The sequence below is a fragment of the Ovis aries genome, chromosome 17 (assembly GCF_016772045.2).
Source record: "Ovis aries strain OAR_USU_Benz2616 breed Rambouillet chromosome 17, ARS-UI_Ramb_v3.0, whole genome shotgun sequence".
NCBI classification, from domain to species: Eukaryota; Metazoa; Chordata; class Mammalia; order Artiodactyla; family Bovidae; genus Ovis; species Ovis aries.
In genome coordinates, this window is record NC_056070.1 from 4632584 (window position 1) to 4649234 (window position 16651).

A 16651-nucleotide genomic window follows, 5' to 3' on the forward strand; every position below is an offset into this window, starting at 1 on the left:
TATCCAGGTCCTGTTGAAGAGCCAAGAACACAACTTTTGCTGCCAAAGGAATCAACTCGCAGACATCTGAGCTGAATTATAGAGGGGGCTCCTAGCCCAGCCCTAGACCTGGTCACCCAGGTAAGGAAATCAGTGAACAGGTGGGAGAAGGATACTCATTGATGTCTAACGGCACCACCAAAGCTTGAAAATTCCTTCAAGGCTCATGCTTTGTCTTTTACACTATTGTACCTCTTAGATCATAACGCAGTGAGTTTGAAACATAATATTTGTTCAACAAATCCTGTTGGTTGACAGATGGGGCTTGAAAAACAGCTTTCCTTTCTTCTGATTGGACAGAACATTCCAAAACAAAACTGGGTGTAATCTTTGACATTTTTGGTCTTCTGTCAGATCTCTCTTTTCAGGAGTCTTAACCTGAGAGCCTTCCCGTGTTGTTTCCTGGTCCTTAAAATCAGCATCCTTGAAGGTCAGCAATGAAAGTTCTAAAACGCCAGTCCTGACCGTAGACGGGGACAAGCAGGTCAGCCAGACTTTATGCCTCTCTAGACATTTTGGTTTGGTACAACTGAAACCAAAAGACATTGCTCAAACAGCAGACATTCTGAAACCTGAAAAACATTTCCAATAAAGATACAGTGATTTAAATGGCTAATCAACTTCCAGACCGCCAACTGCCTCCAGCATATTTGTGCAAATTGCTCTGGTGCCAGGAGTCTGCAAGTTGATCATTTTACTGCAGGTAGGGCGGAAGCAAACCAGTTCCACAGCTTCTATCTGAGACCTTCCACACTGTCATAAATGAATAAAGACGCTGACCGACACAGTGTTTTTGTTTGACTCAAGGACACATCCTAATCTTTCTGGCCAGCTCTTCTGCCTAAATAAATTTCATCCAGACATCCAGTATGTTATGAAAAAAAGAAAGTATTGCAAATTCTAAGGAGAGGATATTTTGGATCCTTGGTTCTAGGATCAAGATGAGATTAAAAGGGGGGATATGCAAAACTAACAGTTTTACATAGCAAGGAGCCAGTATTCATATTTGCCAGCGAGCTCACTTTCTGAGGTTGAATTACCGCTCCACTCTTCAAAAATACATAAAAGCTGAGTGGCTGGTAAACAACTGGCTCAGTCATTAGACTTATTCCCCTTCATTTCCTCTCTAGCTACTTATCTTGAAGGCTGCATTCACCGATTCTTCTAACTCTAGGAACAAATACTAGCCATATCAAAGACTTACCATTTTCTTGCAGAGAAAATAAACTAAACTCTTAGGTAACTTGCACTGACTTTTTTAGACCTGCCAACTGGCAGGCCAGTCTTAAGGTCTGATATTTAAGAGGATAAGAAATAATGCTGGTGACGGAAAATGACAGTGCCTCAGCCCTGACGCAAAATATTTAATATAACAGTCTCAGAGAGGCCTTGCAAACAGATATCCATGAAGGTATTTTCTCATGAAACCCCAAAAGAAAACTATCACCGTTTCTATCTGCCTCATTAGCAGCAGCATCAAAAGCATCTGGCCAACAGTTGCCAGCATCAACATTTAGAACCTGTGCAAATCAAACTAAGGTTGTCTTTGGGGGATTTACAATCCAAGATGGATTTACTGTAAACCAAGCAGTGTCATTTTCAGTAATAAGAGAAGGAGAAGGTTCTGATCATGTTATTTTCCCAGGTTTTAGGATTTCAGGATGGCACTTTGAAAGTGCCAATTACCAGATTGGGTTATCTCTGTTGAGTAGGCCGAATTCTCATCAAGAAATAGCTGGAGTGGTGATGAGTTACTGCTGCTTAGACAAGGCCAATAAACATATCACACCTGAGCCCCAAGGTAAATATCCAGCCTCTTTCTAAAGTAAGCAGTGGACAGAAATTCCAAGGACAGAATTCAACCCAAGGACAAATCAAAGTCAGTGTGTATGCTCTGTTCGGTGTGAAGAAGTGTGAGAAGTTCTTTCCATTTGTGTTTCAATATGAAGCAGGAATAAAAAGCTGACCAGACAATGAGGAAACCACGCAAGTCAACATTAAAATGACGACGCAAGAAAAATAATTCAAGACCTATGGCACATAGGGCTTCCCTGGTTGCTCAGATGGTAAAGAATTTGCCGGCAATGCAGGAGATGCTGGTTCAATCCCTGGGTCAGGTTTACTTTTGAGAGATACAATGGAATTTCCAATGGAGGGTTTGATAAAGAGTTTTCCAGGAAAACAAATGCAGGATATGGGAAAATGTCCTAATACTGATACGGGGACACAGTCAGCTAAACAAACTTGCCTCTAAAAGGTAGATATCCTAGATTCCATGAGCCAAAATGGAGTCATGGTGTGTACCTAAATAAGATAGCATAAAAAATGGTAGAAAGAAAAAGGCAGGGTCCACAGAAAAGAAGGTACAAACATGGGCGTGAGTGAGATCTGGTGCAAACCACCCCTACCCCGTCCAGAATATGAACTATCTCCACCATGAAGACATTTCATTAGTGCAAGCGGCCATGCCCTACTCAACCAAATCTGGGCTTAAAGGGAGGAAGGAGGTAGTTTTCTTTTGAAATTGTTGCTGTTTGTTGTTCAGCAGCTAGGTTGTGTCTGACTCTTTGGGACTCCATGGACTGCAGCACGCCAGGCTCCTCTGTCCTCCACTACCTCCTGGAGTTTGCTCAAATTTACGTCCATTATTGACTCTTAATTCCTAGATATATTTGAAGAGGAAGAAACAAGTAATGTGTGTCATAAAGAATTCAATCAAATCCTTCGCATCTTTGGTTAAAGTTGAGGTAGCCCAAGGGTTCTGAGTCATTTCTGCTCTTTTGTTCCTTTCAGTCCAAAGGCAGCTAAATCTGCCAGGGATGAAATCACGTAGCCATCTGAGACCAGAGGTCAAGAGAACGGCAGGTAGTGAGCCCAGCGAGCACAGTCCATCTTCAAACCCCTGACAAAGGACCCGGAAACACCAAAGAGTCGCGCAACAAACCCACCATATATCCTAAAGACTGATGCAAAAGTTACTCTCAACATTTATAAGAAAATAGGCTAAAAACTATTTAACGGAGGAAAAAAAGCATTGGTGAGCCTTGTTCCTATGACAACAATTCCTCCCACCCGAGGGGCTCACCTACTCTTTGGATGTCTAGGTGCTTAAAATTAACCACTTAAAAAGCATTTGAATCTAAAGCTGTCTCTGCTCTTAAGGTTGGTGAATCCTGAGGGGAGGGGAAGGGTGGAGAGAGAACTAGCTGCCTGTGGGATTGGATTACAGGTGGAAACTAATTTAGGGTTCACAGAAACTTGGGATCTGACAGAGGCTTTATGAGACCAGCCTTCCTCCCCACTCCCACTCTTACCGAATTTGTCCGCAGCGTGCGGTTTTCAACATGGGGCATGTATTTTCAGAAGGTATCAATCCATAAAAGCCCCGAAAACCCTCAAAAATCAACATCTCTCTCCTCCAAGAAGTCAGACTTGCAGTATCAACTTGGGCAGAGGATCAGAGTGGAAGCTAATTAGGAAGGAACCCGGTTTCAGGAGTTGGTTGGAGGAAAACAACCGAAATGTAACAGGGCAGCGAGAAGGAAATCCACCTTTTCAACAGTTATTAAATCGCGCGCTCTAAGGTTACAGAATATCTTCTTCCCTCAGTTGCAAAATGCCGAGAAAAGCGAGCGGGGCTCGCCCCTTTCCGGACTGGCGGCGGGTCCCCGGCCCCCCAGCACCAGCCCCGCCCCGGCCCGTCGACCAGGGCCCGGAAGCGGCGTCTCCGCCGGCTCCGCGCACCGCGGTCCCGGAGCCGGAGCCCCGAGGGCAGGCTCCGGGTGAGCCGGCGCAGCCCGCGGGCGCAGCCGCCCACGCGCAGCGCGGGCCGCCGTCCTGCAACCGCGACTTACCGCGCGACGGCGACCCGCCCGGCGACGGCAGCGGCGTGCGCGGCCCGCGGCGGGGGATTCCGGGCTCTAGGCTGAAGCTGCGAAAACGGACGAGCCGAGGGAGCGCCGCCTCCCTGCTGGATCCCCGAGGGCCTGGACTCGGCGTCCTCGCTTCCAGCAGGCTCTCGGGGCGGTCACTTCCATCCCGTGCTCAGGCCCGGGGCTGCGACATCTGTTTTCCATCAACCGCGCGGCCCCGGCAAATCCTGGATTACGCGCCGCCCGGCGCCCGCCGCTTTCCCGGCCCCGGCGCGGCGCTAATCCCCGCACAAAAGGCAGGCGAAGCGCACGCGACGCGGCGCCCCGGTGCAGACAGCCTTCCCCTGCGCGCCGACTGCGGGCTCGGCGGCCGGCTCCCGGGGGAGAGCCGATCGCAGCCCTGGGGCAGGCGAAGGGTGGGCGCGGTCCTCGGGGCTGCTCCCGCGCGCGCTTCCTCCCCCAGCTCGGTAAACTCGCTGCAAAGTCTGTCCCTTCGGGGGAATGACTTCAGTTTGACGCGGCTGTAAAGGGCCAGCCTCCAGAACAGAATGGCTCATTATTCAAAGCGATCACAGCCCTCAAAGGGAGAGAGGGGGAAAAAAATCTCTGCGTTTACTTTAAGTAAATTCTGACAATGAGCACGGGAAGCGAGGAGAAATTACTGTGTCTCAAGGTCTTCCATTTTATTCTGTAAATTAGATCGATGTAGGGAATCTCCCCGCTCCGTCCCCTCCCCTTCCTTCCGCCTAGAAACATTTGTGTGCCTCCTCTGTGCCAGGCACGAGGCTGGGGAAACACTGACGGAAAAAGCCTGAGGTCTCTACTCGCGAGTGCCTTAGGAGTAGCAGGGCAGGGAGAGAGAAGGGGAGAGGAAAGCAATGATTTCAGCGGTTGTGAAATTGCTGTAATAGTCCGTGTCAAGAGGGTTGCAAGAACACTGAAATGGGTTTTGAATCATGCTGGAAATCAAGGCTGGCTTCCCCAGAGGAGGCTGCCATTGAGTTTCGAAGACTGAACGGGCGTCAGGCGGAATGAAGAGGAAGACCTGAACATCTGTATGAGCGCAGAAAGCAGGTGAGAGGTGCAATGGTTAGAGACGGGATCATGCAGGACAGCAAGGAGTCGGATCCTAAAGATCTTATTGGCTCATTTCTGACCTTTGCACGCGCGAGGCCTCTCTGAAGAATTTTAAAGCACATAAGTGACTTGATTTGCCTTTGAGAGAGATCGTTGTGGAAGGCATCTAGAAGGAAGGCCGTCTAGGAAAGGAGTGGAGGTGGGGCTGGGATGGATGAGAAGTGCGCCAAAGCTGTGCCACAGGTGGAACCTTTAGGATTTGTTGCGGAGACGCAAGGGGGAGCAGAGTTGTAGGCAGGCACTTCTGACATGGCCAGCCGGGTAGACGGAGGGTGCCCCTCACCGGGAGACAAATGAAGACGAGGAAACAAGTGGTTTCTGGTTTCTGTGGACTATCCAACTGCAAATGTCGCAGCAGGCAAGGCTGCCATATGGACCCCTGTGGTATTTGGGATATTACAGGCTAAAAATATATCTTAGGCCCTTTTCCATTTATAAGAGGGCTTCCCAGGTGGCTCAGTGGGAAAAGGATCCGCCTGCCAATGCAGGTGGTGCGAGGAGACGCTGGTTCAATCCCTGGGTCAGGAAGATCCCCTGGAGGAAGAAATGGCAACCCACTCCAGCATTCTTGCCTGGAGAATCCCATCGTCAGAGGAGCCTGGTGGGCCCTAGTCTATAGGGTGGCAAAGAGTTGGACACGACTGAGCGACTGAACGTGCATACGCTTAGAAGAAGGTAAGTACAGCAATAAAGGAAATACACGACATTTGTCAGAGCTTCCATACCACCAACGGAGTGGCTTACACAACAGAAATTTATTGTCTCACAGTTCTGAGGCTAAAGATCCAAGTTCACTGGGTGAACAGAGCCATGCTCCCTTGAGGGCCCCAGGGAAGGATCTGCGCCAGGACTCTCCCCTGGCTTCTGATAGTTTCCTGACTTGTGGCAGCATAACTTCAATCACAGGGCCTTCTCCCTGTGTGTCTGCTTCCAATTGTCCCCTTTCTATAAAAACACCAGTGATACTGGATTGGGGCTTCCCAGGTGGGGCTAGTGGTAAAGAGCCTGCTTGCCAATGCAAGAGATGAGACTTAAGAGATGCAAGTTTGATCCCTGGGGCGGGAAGATCCCTTAGAGGAGGGCAACCCACTGCAGGATTTCTTTCCTGGTGAATCCCATGGACAACTGAGCCTGGCGGGCTACAGTCCATAGGGCTGCACAGAGTTAGACACGACTGAAGGGACTCAGCATGCACTCAGGATACTGGATTAGAGGCCACTCCACTCCAGTATGAACTCATTGTAACCAGTTACATCTGCCCTATTTTGAAATGATTGTATTTGCATATAAAGCCACATTCTGAGGTACTGGCTGTGAGGATTTCAACATAGGGATTTTAGTGGGACACAATTCAACCCATAACATTCACAGTGCAAATTAAGTTATCGAGTGGGATTCAATATGGAGTTGTAGAGAAACACCAGTTTTAAGTGGCTAAAAGAGCAGATCCAGGTGGAAAGTGAGAAAAAGATGATGAGAAGGTACAAGAAGGGTTACGCACAGTGAAGAGACGTGTTTGAGAGGGATCGTCCACATTGCCAGATCTTACCAAGTCAGGCCAGACAGAGCTAGACCTTGCCATTGCCTCTGGCAGTGTGCTAGTCATTGGACCAAATGGTCAGAACACAGGAGCCTCAAATACTTCGCTCCAATATTTTGTGATTTTTAAAACCATTGCCCAGGGAATTCCCTGGAGGTCCAGTGGTTAGGACTCAGTGCTGTCACTGCCGGGGCCTGGATTTGATCCCTGGTTGGGGAACTAAGGTCCTGCAAGCCACACAGGACCTCAAAAAATAAAAAAATAAATCTAAAAAAAAAAAATCATTATCCAGCAAACTCCCTGAGGGAACTGGGGGTAGTGGACACTAGTTTGACTCGTCCCCACGCCTAGCCTGCTTTCTCAGCCTCCTTTACAGCTGGGGCTTGAAACCCTGGCCTAGGCTCTGGCAGTCAGGTGGATAGTTGCTAGGCTTTAGTCTGGATGAAAGCCATATGGGAAGGCAGACTCTAAGGAAGCTGCTTTCTGTGAGGTGGTGGAATCTGGTAGAAAGATATAGAGGCCCAGGGCCAGCAGGGGTGAAGGTCCGAGACGCGCATGCCCAGAGGGACAGTGCTGGGCCCATACCGGAACCTTCCTGTGATACAGTTTAGGCATCGTTCTCAGTGGGGTAACCTCTAAGTCTAATTCTCTGGGTTTCTCGGAGATTCTCTGAGCCATGTAATAGTCTTAAAAAAGAAAAAAAAATGCTTTATTGAGATATAATTCACACACTATAAAATTCATCCATTTAAACTGTGTAATCCATATATATATATGAGAGATAACCAACAAGATATATATATGTGCGTATGTGTGTATATGACTGAATCTCTTTGCTAGACACTGAAAGTAACACAACACTGTAAATCAACTATACTTCCATTTTTTAAAAATGAATCTTCAAAAAAAAGTGTACAGTCCAGCGGCTTTTAGTATATTCACACGGTTGTGAAGCCATCTAAGTCCACTGTCTAAGTCCAGGACGTTTTCATCACCTGTGATCACTCCCGGTTTCCCCCTCCTCCCAGCCCTGAGCCACAGCTAATCTACTTTGTGTCTCTACGGATGTGCCTATTCTGGACATCTCATGAATGGTTCATCTCATGGTTCTGGCTTCTTCCACTGATGAAAAAGTTTTTAAGATTCATCCATATTAGCACAAGTTGTAGCACGAATCAGCGCATCATTCTTTGATATACTACATTTTGTCTATTGGTTCATCAGTGGATTTTCACTTTTTGGCTGGCGTGAATAATGCTGTTTAAACATTTGTGTGCAAGTTTTTGTAGGAACATATATTTTCATTTCTTTTGGGTATATATCTAGGAGGAGAATTACTGGGTCATATGGTAATTCTAGGTTGAAAAATTTGAGGAACTGCCAGACTGTTTTCCAGAGCAGTTACACCATGTTACACTATCACTAGGGTTCTAATTTCCCAGTGGGCATAAAGTGGTATCTCACTGTGGTTTTGATTGGCATTTTCCTAATGACTAATAATGCTGAATATCTTTTCATGTGCTTCTTGACCATTTGTGTATCGTCTCTGAAAAAATGTCTATTAAAATCCTGTTAGGGGAACTGTCCCAGACCACCTGCCCTGGCCAGGCACCATAGTAACCACCTGCACGAGCTACCCTGCAACAGGAGCTTCTGGTAAAGAGCTTGAAACAAAGAGGCTGATGCCAACCAGAAGAATTCAGAACAGGCCCAAAGGACAGAGGAGATGCCAGTTCATCCTTCTCGCCAGGGTCCATCCTGACTGATGCTTGTTCCCCTCGGAAGGGCCCTGAGTCAGAATGACTGGCCAGAGGTAGCCCGGCACCTAACCCTGTCACCACCACCTGAGACCGAGCCATGTGGCAGCGCAGTCCTCCCGGGTCCCCTCGCCCTCTTGCTCTCTGCCTGCACGCCCCTGTTCCGATAAATGCTCTTGGTTTGTCAGCACGAGGGTCTCTCTGAACAATTCATTTCCGAGTGTTAGGCAAGAGCCAACCCTCAGGCCCTTTTGGAAGGGGTTCCCCTTTCTGCACCATACCCATTCGAATTTTTGTAAATTTGCTTAAAAAATCCATAAAAGTGACCACTTTAATCATTTTTAAGTGCACAGTTCAGTCTCTCAGTCGTGTCCGACTCTTTGTGACCCCATGAATTGCAGCACGCCAGGCCCCCCTGTCTGTATTAAGTACATTTATTCACATTGCTGTGAAATCATCATTCTTTGCCCATTCTTAATTGTCTTTTTAAATTTATCTTTTAGTGTTTAATTTTTATATCCTGGAAACAAGTCTCTTAATGGAAAATGATTTGAGAATATTTCCTCTCATCCTGTAGGTTGTTCTTTCACTTTCTTGAGGGTGTTTTAATATTCTTTAATAAATTCCCTTCATGCTCAAATTAACTGGAGTAGCGTTGTCAGTCACTAAGAACATTGTTAAATACCATTTCCCCTCCCAAAAACAACCTGTCTCATATCACATCTTATATCCATCACTGACTTAGAACTTTGGGTTTTATTATTTTTCCTAAAGCCTTTCCTAGTCTATCTGAATCCCACTCTATGATATTGTGATTTATAATAAGAAATACACATTCGGTCTTCGTTGCATTTCTGGCACAGAGCTCCTAAAACCCTTGAACTTTCCTGAGTGATGAGCACATAAGTGTGTCTTGTTATGTTAATGAGGTGACTTCTGGATCACACCAGAAGGATGGAGACTGGCTCAGTCCCACACCCTGACTTCTAGGGAGGAGAGAAGGGCTGGAGATTGATCAGTTTCCACTGACCCGTGATTTAATCAATCATGCCTATGCAATGAAGCCTCCATAAAAACTCAAAAGGGCATAGTTCTGAGAGCCAGGCTGGGGAACACATGGAGATTCAGGGAGAGGAGTGTCCCTGGAGAGGCCCAGAGGCTCCTCACCCTTCCCCCACCCTTGCCCTGCGTCTCTCTCCACCCATCTCTTCCTGAGTTATATCCTCTCATAATACTGGCGACCTAGTAAGTAAAGCGTTTCTCTGAGTTCTGTGAGCTGCTCTAGCAAGTGAACTGACCCTAAGGAGGGGGTCATTTAAACCCCCATCTATAGCCGGTGGACCAGAAGCACAGGTGACAACCTGGACAGGTGACTGGCTTCAGAAGGGAGTGGGGGGAGCTGGGGGAGTGGAGGGTGCAGTCTTGCGAGACCAAACCCTTGACCTGTGGGCTCTGATGCTCTCTCCAGCGATCAGTGTCAGAACTGAGTTGAACTGTAGGACACCTGCTGGTGCTGCAGAAAATTGCTTGGTGGTGGTGGTGGGAACTGCTGCCCACCTCCCACCGCCATACAAATGTAGCAAGTTGTGCTCAGGACCCTCCTGTGTGTGACTCTTTTGCGACCCTGCGGACTGTAGCCCACTGGCTCTTTTGTCCATAGGATTCCCCAGGCAAGAATCCTGGAGTGGGTTGCCAGTGCCCTCCTCCAGGGGATCTACCCAACCCAGGGATTGAATCCAAGTCTCTTATGTCTCCACCACCCAATTATTTCTCCCCTCTCTGTGGTCCTACCCCAGACAGCTGCAGTCCTGTGTGGTAACCCGCCCCCCAGACACACATACGCCTCCATCCCTCTCCAGGCCTTCCCTTCCTGCTATAGGGCTGCAGTCTCTCAGGATCTAATGAACGAGATCGACGTCCTTTTACTCTTTGGATCATCCTCAGCGCCCAAGACAGGGCTTTGTGAAAACCTGCAGCACAGTGAACACATGTTCAAAGGAACTTGATCTTGTGCCTTATTTCCTTACTCTATGTGCTTTATTCTAAAATTATATTTATGCAGTCCTTGATTTTAATCTTTTCTCTAAGTGAACACCTCTGGGGGATCTGAAATGGGTTGCAGGGCAAATCTATGGTGTTCAATTTATGATTGGAGAAATGGGATTCTCTGGGGAATTAATTAATCTCTACGAGTTTGTGAAATGGTAAAAGAAGGTAAAACTTCACAGATAAAGTTCTCAGGACCCAGAGAGGAGGTAAAGAGTAGTCTAAGGGTCAAGGGTCATGGGTCTAAGGTGAAGGTATTCCCTGGCAGATTCTTCCAGAGGCCTGGGCTTCCTGACTGCCACTGCCCAGTGCTTTGGGGCATCTCTAGCCTCGCCTTCTGCTCCTTGGCCTGTAGAGCAGTCTTCACCTCCTCAGAGCAGGCACTGACTGCTGGGTACCTGTTGGAACAGCTGGAAAGAGCCCATGTTCATTCAGTTATAGGTCCATACACAGAAATCTGTCACGTTTCTATACGCCAACAACAAAAGATCAGAAAGAGAAATGAAGGAAACAATCCCATTTACCATCACATCAAAAATAAAATACATGGAAACTTACATTACCATCTATAAAATAGACAGCCAATGGAAATTTGCTGTATGACTCAGGAACTCAAACAGAGGCTCTGTATCAACCTAGAGGGGTGGGATGGGGAGGGAGATGGGAGGGAGGGGACATATGTATACCTATGGCTGATTCATGCTGATGTTTGACAGAAAGCAACAAAATTCTGTAAAGCAGTTATCCTTCAATTAAAATAAAATGCCTAGGAATAAACCTACCCAAGGAGGCAAAAGACCTGTACTTCAAAACTTATTGTTGAAAGAAATTGAAGCTGACACAGAGATGGAAAGATATATCATATTCTTGGACTGGAAGAATCAATATTGTCAAAAGACTATACTACTCAAGGCAATCTACAGATTCAAGGCAGTGCTATCAAATTACCAATGGCATTTTTCACAGAACTAGAACAAAAAAATTGTTAATTTCTATGGAAACAGAAAAGACACTGCAGATTACCAAAGCAATCATACAAAAGAAAATTGGAGCTGGAGGAATCAAGCTGCCTGACTTCAGACCATACTGTAAAGCTACAGTCATCAAAACAGCAGTGTACTGACGCAAAAGCAGACACAGATCAACGCAGCAGGACAGAAAGCTCAGAAATAGATCCATGTGTGTATGGTCAGTTCATCTATGACAAAAAAGGTAAGAATACACAGTGGGAAAAAGAGAGTCTCTTCAATAAATGGTGCAGCAAAAACTGGACAGCTAAATGTAAAAGAATGAAAGTAGAGAAGGAAATGGTCACCCACTCCAGTGTTCTTGCCTGGAGAATCCCATGGACAGAGGGGCCTGGTGGGCTATAGTCTATGGGGTTGCAAAGAGTTGGACATGACTAAGCAACTAACATGGAGAAGGCAATGGCACCCCACTCCAGCACTCTTGCCTGGAAAACCCCACGGACGGAGGAGCCTGGTGGGCCATAGTCCATGGAGTCACTAAGAGTCAGACACGACTGAGCGACCTCACTTTCACTTTTCACTTTCATGCATCGGAGAAGGAAATGGCAACCCACTCCAGTGTTATTGCCTGGAGAATCCCAGGGATGGGGGAGCATGGTGGGCTGCCATCTGTGGGGTCGCACAGTCGGACACAAGTAAAGCAACTTAGCAGCAGCAGCAGCAAAACATTCTCTAACACCATACACATGTAGGCATAGGTCCAACTGTCTACTGAGCACACACAATGTACAAGGCACTGCTCTGGGCACACAGAGGAGCAAAATTTGTTTCCCATAATCGGGAGTTGGATGACAAACAGAAGGTCAAGACAAACGCAATTAACTAGCATCCAAAGCAGAATGGGCCTCCAATAAAAGAGGCATAAAAAGCTGTCTTGAAGATTCAGGGAAGAAGAAATCACCCACTTTTTCAAGTAGGACAAACCTTATGGAAGGTGGGCAAGGAGAACTAGGCTTTTGCTCAGAAACTCAGGACCTCTAAGCCATAATCCCTGTTCTCTGCTAGCTCCCAAACCAGTCGGGATGAACGTCATACATACAGCGGCTGCAATTCAAGACCATGTATGTTAACACCAGTACAAAAGAATCACAGAAAAGCTAGAGATTATTTCCTATTAGTCCAGGAAATACTTTATGAAAGGGTGGACTTGGGCCCTAAAAGATGAAAAAGGTTTTATTAAAATGCTATTTTTGAATAAAAAACAATTAAATGATCTAGAAAATTTGGAAAACCCAATAAGGTATAAAGAATAAAATAGAAATCATTTATAGGGCCACTACCTACAGATAAATACATTGCCAGATATATAATATGCATAACAAATATTTGTAATATAAATAAATATAATTTGTTTATTCTTTCCCTCAAGTATATTTATTACATACATGATTTTGAGACTTGCTTTTAAAAAACATATATATGTAAACTTATCAGTAAAATTATTTGAAAACACATTTTTAAACAGCTGAAGAGTATTCCATTAATTTATATATCATTTATGCAACCAATTTTCAAAATGTTCACATTTAGATTGCTTCTAAATTTCCAATTACTATAAATTAAACTTCAATGAAATTCTTAAACACACAGCTTTGTCTACACCTCTGTATTATCAGCATAGATTCCTATAGGTGGGATTACCAAATCAAGGTATATTAACATTTCTGGGGCGCTCGAGAGAGTAAAACATTGCACAATTACTTTCTAGAAAGGCTGGGCCAGTTTACCTTCCCATTAGTTAGGTGTGCCAAGAGACACACTCCTTCACCAGCAGTATTATTTAAGGTGTTTGCTAATCTGATGAGGAGAAAATAGTAATTCATTGCTTTTAAATTTTGTATTTACTTGATCATTAGTGATGGGAACATTTTAAATATGCTCCTTTCCATGAATATTTCCTTTATGTTGCCAGTTCATCTATTTACAAGTGTTGTAAGTGAAACACATATTTTGAGGAGGAAACGTGGAAAGAATCTGCCGTTTCCTCAATCTTGGTGCTCGATGACTCCCTTTGGGTGGCCAGTGTAATCTTATTTTTTAAAGACACACTCCCGTCCATTCATCTCTCTCTCTCTCTTTCTCTCCATCCCCTCTTTCTTTCCCTCCCTCCGTTTTTTTCTTTTTTTCCTCTCTCCCCTGAAACACAGCCAGCTACACTCTTCATCTGGTGCTCAAAGAAACTGGTCTGTTGCAACACTGGAGGACAAACTGATGGTATTAGGATTATTGGGACAAAACATCCAGACTGCCAAGGGCAACTTAGCCACAGTGACTCTCTTTAAGTGCTGATTTCAGAATTAACCTCCTCTTACACCATAAGAGCAGACTCCGCAGTGTTCCCTCCTGACTCCTCAGTCTCATCTGAACTGCACTTTCCTGCCTCCCTGGCGTCCGCTGAGCCTGGTGTGGTCTCGTCTACACCTTCCCCAGTCCACAGCCTGCCTGTCCCTGATTGTGAAGCGCAGGTGGTGGCCTTTGGAGGAAGGGTATCTTTTCCTCTGAATTCCACAGCACACTGCATTTTATTTAAAGCATTGCCAGCCTCCCAGGTATTCTGGTTCTTTGTGCATGCAATTCCTCGCTTTCATTACTTTATAGACTCCTGGAGGCATCTACTTGAGGAGCGTCCGTGTCTTCTTTATGTCTGGTTTCCCTTAGTACAGTCAGCAGAAACTCAAAAATGTTTTACAAGGTTAAAAATTAAATGTTACGTAACGGAAACACTAGGCAAAAAAGTTTAATTTTAAAAAATGTTACTTTGAAAGAGAAAACAAAGTTCTGTTTGTTTGTTTGTTCTTGGCTATACTGTCTGGCTTGCTGGACCCTATTCCCTGAGGAGGACTTAACCTGAGCCTAGACGTGAAAGTACTGAGTCCTAACCACTGGATCGCCAGGCAAGTCCCTGAAACAAACTTAACTTTAATTGTAGTGACTCTGGTATGGAGAAGGAAATGGAAGCCCACTCAAGTATCTTGCCTGGAGAATCCCGTGGACAGAGGAGCCTGGTGGGCCACTGTCCATGAGGTCACACAGAGTCAGACACAGCTGAAGCGGCTTAGCATGCATGCATGCATTGGAGAAGGAAATGGCAGCCCACTCCAGTATTCTTGCCTGGAGAATCCCGTGGACAGAGGGGCCTGGTAGGCTGCTGTCCATGGGGTTGCACAGAGTTGGACACAGCTGCAGCGACTTAGCAGTGACTCTGGTAAGGCTATGGACTGAGCTGTGCCCTCCCATAAATTCATATTGTGAAGCCCTTACCCAGTTATCGCAGGGGTATTTCAGGGCCTTTCAGGGAAGTGGTTAGGTTAAATGAGGTCATAAGGTGAGGCCCCGGTCCAACAGCATCAGTGTCCTTATAGGAAGAGGAAGGGACACCGGAGCTTTCTCTCTCTCCAGAGCGAAAAGGCCATGTGGGCACACTGAGCAGGCTGCTTCTGCTAACCAGGAAGAGGGCTCTCATCAGAACCTGCTCCGAGAGGCACTTTGATCTTGAACTTCCAGTTTCAGAACTGAGAGAAAACTCATTTCTGTTATTTAAGCCACCCAGCCTGTGGTGTTTTGTGACGGCAGCCTGACACAGAGGTAATGGTGGGATGTTGGGTAGAAATGGAAGAAAGTCAGCTCAAATAAAGGAATACTGGTAACTCGATCAAAGAACTCAAAGACTCTCAAGGTGGGACACCGAGGGGCTAGAAACTAAAGGAAGAATTGGGAAACATGGCTTCTTGTCTCTTCAGGAAAGGCCTTCATCCTGAAGCCACTTTGGTCCTCTGTGGCAGAGGAATAAAAACTGAGGAAAACTACAGCTAGAGTCCAGGAACTAAGAAATTGAATGGGGTTAAACAATTACTTTTATGTCAAACATAAAGTCATCAGAGGGAAATAAGCACTAAAATGATATTTTAACAAACTGGAAGCTTGACAAGGCAATTGCTACTGGCTTCCATTAGAGTAAGAAGGTACTTCCCTAGAATGTTTTCTGAAAGGATGATATTCTGATCTTCCTGGGCTGGATCCATTAGCTATGGAAAGATGTACCTGAGTCTCTAGGGCCATTGCTGAACGCATCAGGCCATATCACAGAACCCGCTGCCTCAAAACCAAATATTAAGGGAGACCTTATTAGAAAAACAAGATAGAGCACAACTCTCTCCAGGATTGCGATCGCTGTTCTCAAGACCTCGCCAAACCTCACTCATCATAACCTTGCATTCTTTACATCTGTGTCATACTTTGGAAGCTTCAAACCAAAAAAAACCTTTCTTGGAGAAAACAAAGACAAAAAAAGGACTTTTTCTGAACTGCATTTCTTAGTACTATTGTGGTTTAATGTCTAATTCTTGCATTGGAAGTGGAAAGAAAGAAGGAATCATGAAACTTTCTTTTTAAATCTCCTTTTAGCCAACATGTGGAGAAAATATGATGGCAACTGAGTCATTTTCCTGTTCCTTACAATGGATTCCAATATGTTCTATCTCCTAACTTCCAAACAGTTATATTTGATAGTCTGTTTAAAAATAAACTTTTATGGGTGAAACACATGTACACCATGTGTGAACCATGTACACCCACGGCTGATTCATGTGACTCTATGGCAAAACCACCACAATATTGTAAAGTAATTAGCCACCAATTAAAACTAAAAATAAATTAAAAATAAATAACAACAACAACAAGAATTTAGGCTTCAATCAGAGGCCTAAGGCGGGGGGACTTTTAGTAAGTATACATTACAAACAGAAAAGTACACAAATTCTAAGGCAATAGCTTGATGAATTATTTATTGCAAGAAACCACAAAGGGTAAACACTATCAAACCAAGAAATAGAACATTGCCAGCACCCCAGATGCTTGCTTGAAAATGGAGTTTTGAGCCAGACATGTATTTTATTTTCTTAGAAATAATATTAACGATAGTTAATGCCCAGATTAACTGATAAAAGTCCAAAAGGTATATAGACACGTTGCTCAGGGGCTCATTCAACTTTTAGATTCCTTAGTCAATTGCACAGCATTCATGGGAACACAAATTAGCTAACTATCCTTGGCTTCTGACAAATAATTTTGTGATATATATATAGATCCTTCAAAATATTTCTATCTTATGCTCTAGTAATTCCAGCTTCAAAATGTCTCCTGAAGCAGAATCAGAGATATGGTCACAGATAAATGTACAGACAGTATCCTAAGAACAAAAGCTTTGAGATAACTCTGCCACTTCCTAATCCT

General features: G+C 45.2%; 1 protein-coding gene across 11 annotated transcripts in view; it reads right to left on the reverse strand.

Moving 5' to 3' along the window:
* TRIM2 (tripartite motif containing 2) overlaps positions 1 to 16651 on the reverse strand; it is a 183538-nt gene that overhangs the window by 100890 nt on the left and 65997 nt on the right. For 2 of the 11 annotated variants that reach the window (XM_060400928.1, XM_042234261.1), the window contains exon 1: positions 3894 to 4398. The exons of the other annotated variants lie outside the window; for them this stretch is intronic. The gene's annotated coding sequence lies outside the window, so the exon portion shown is untranslated. Of the gene's footprint in view, positions 1 to 3893; positions 4399 to 16651 lie in introns of those variants that run through there. 11 annotated transcript variants of the gene reach the window in all.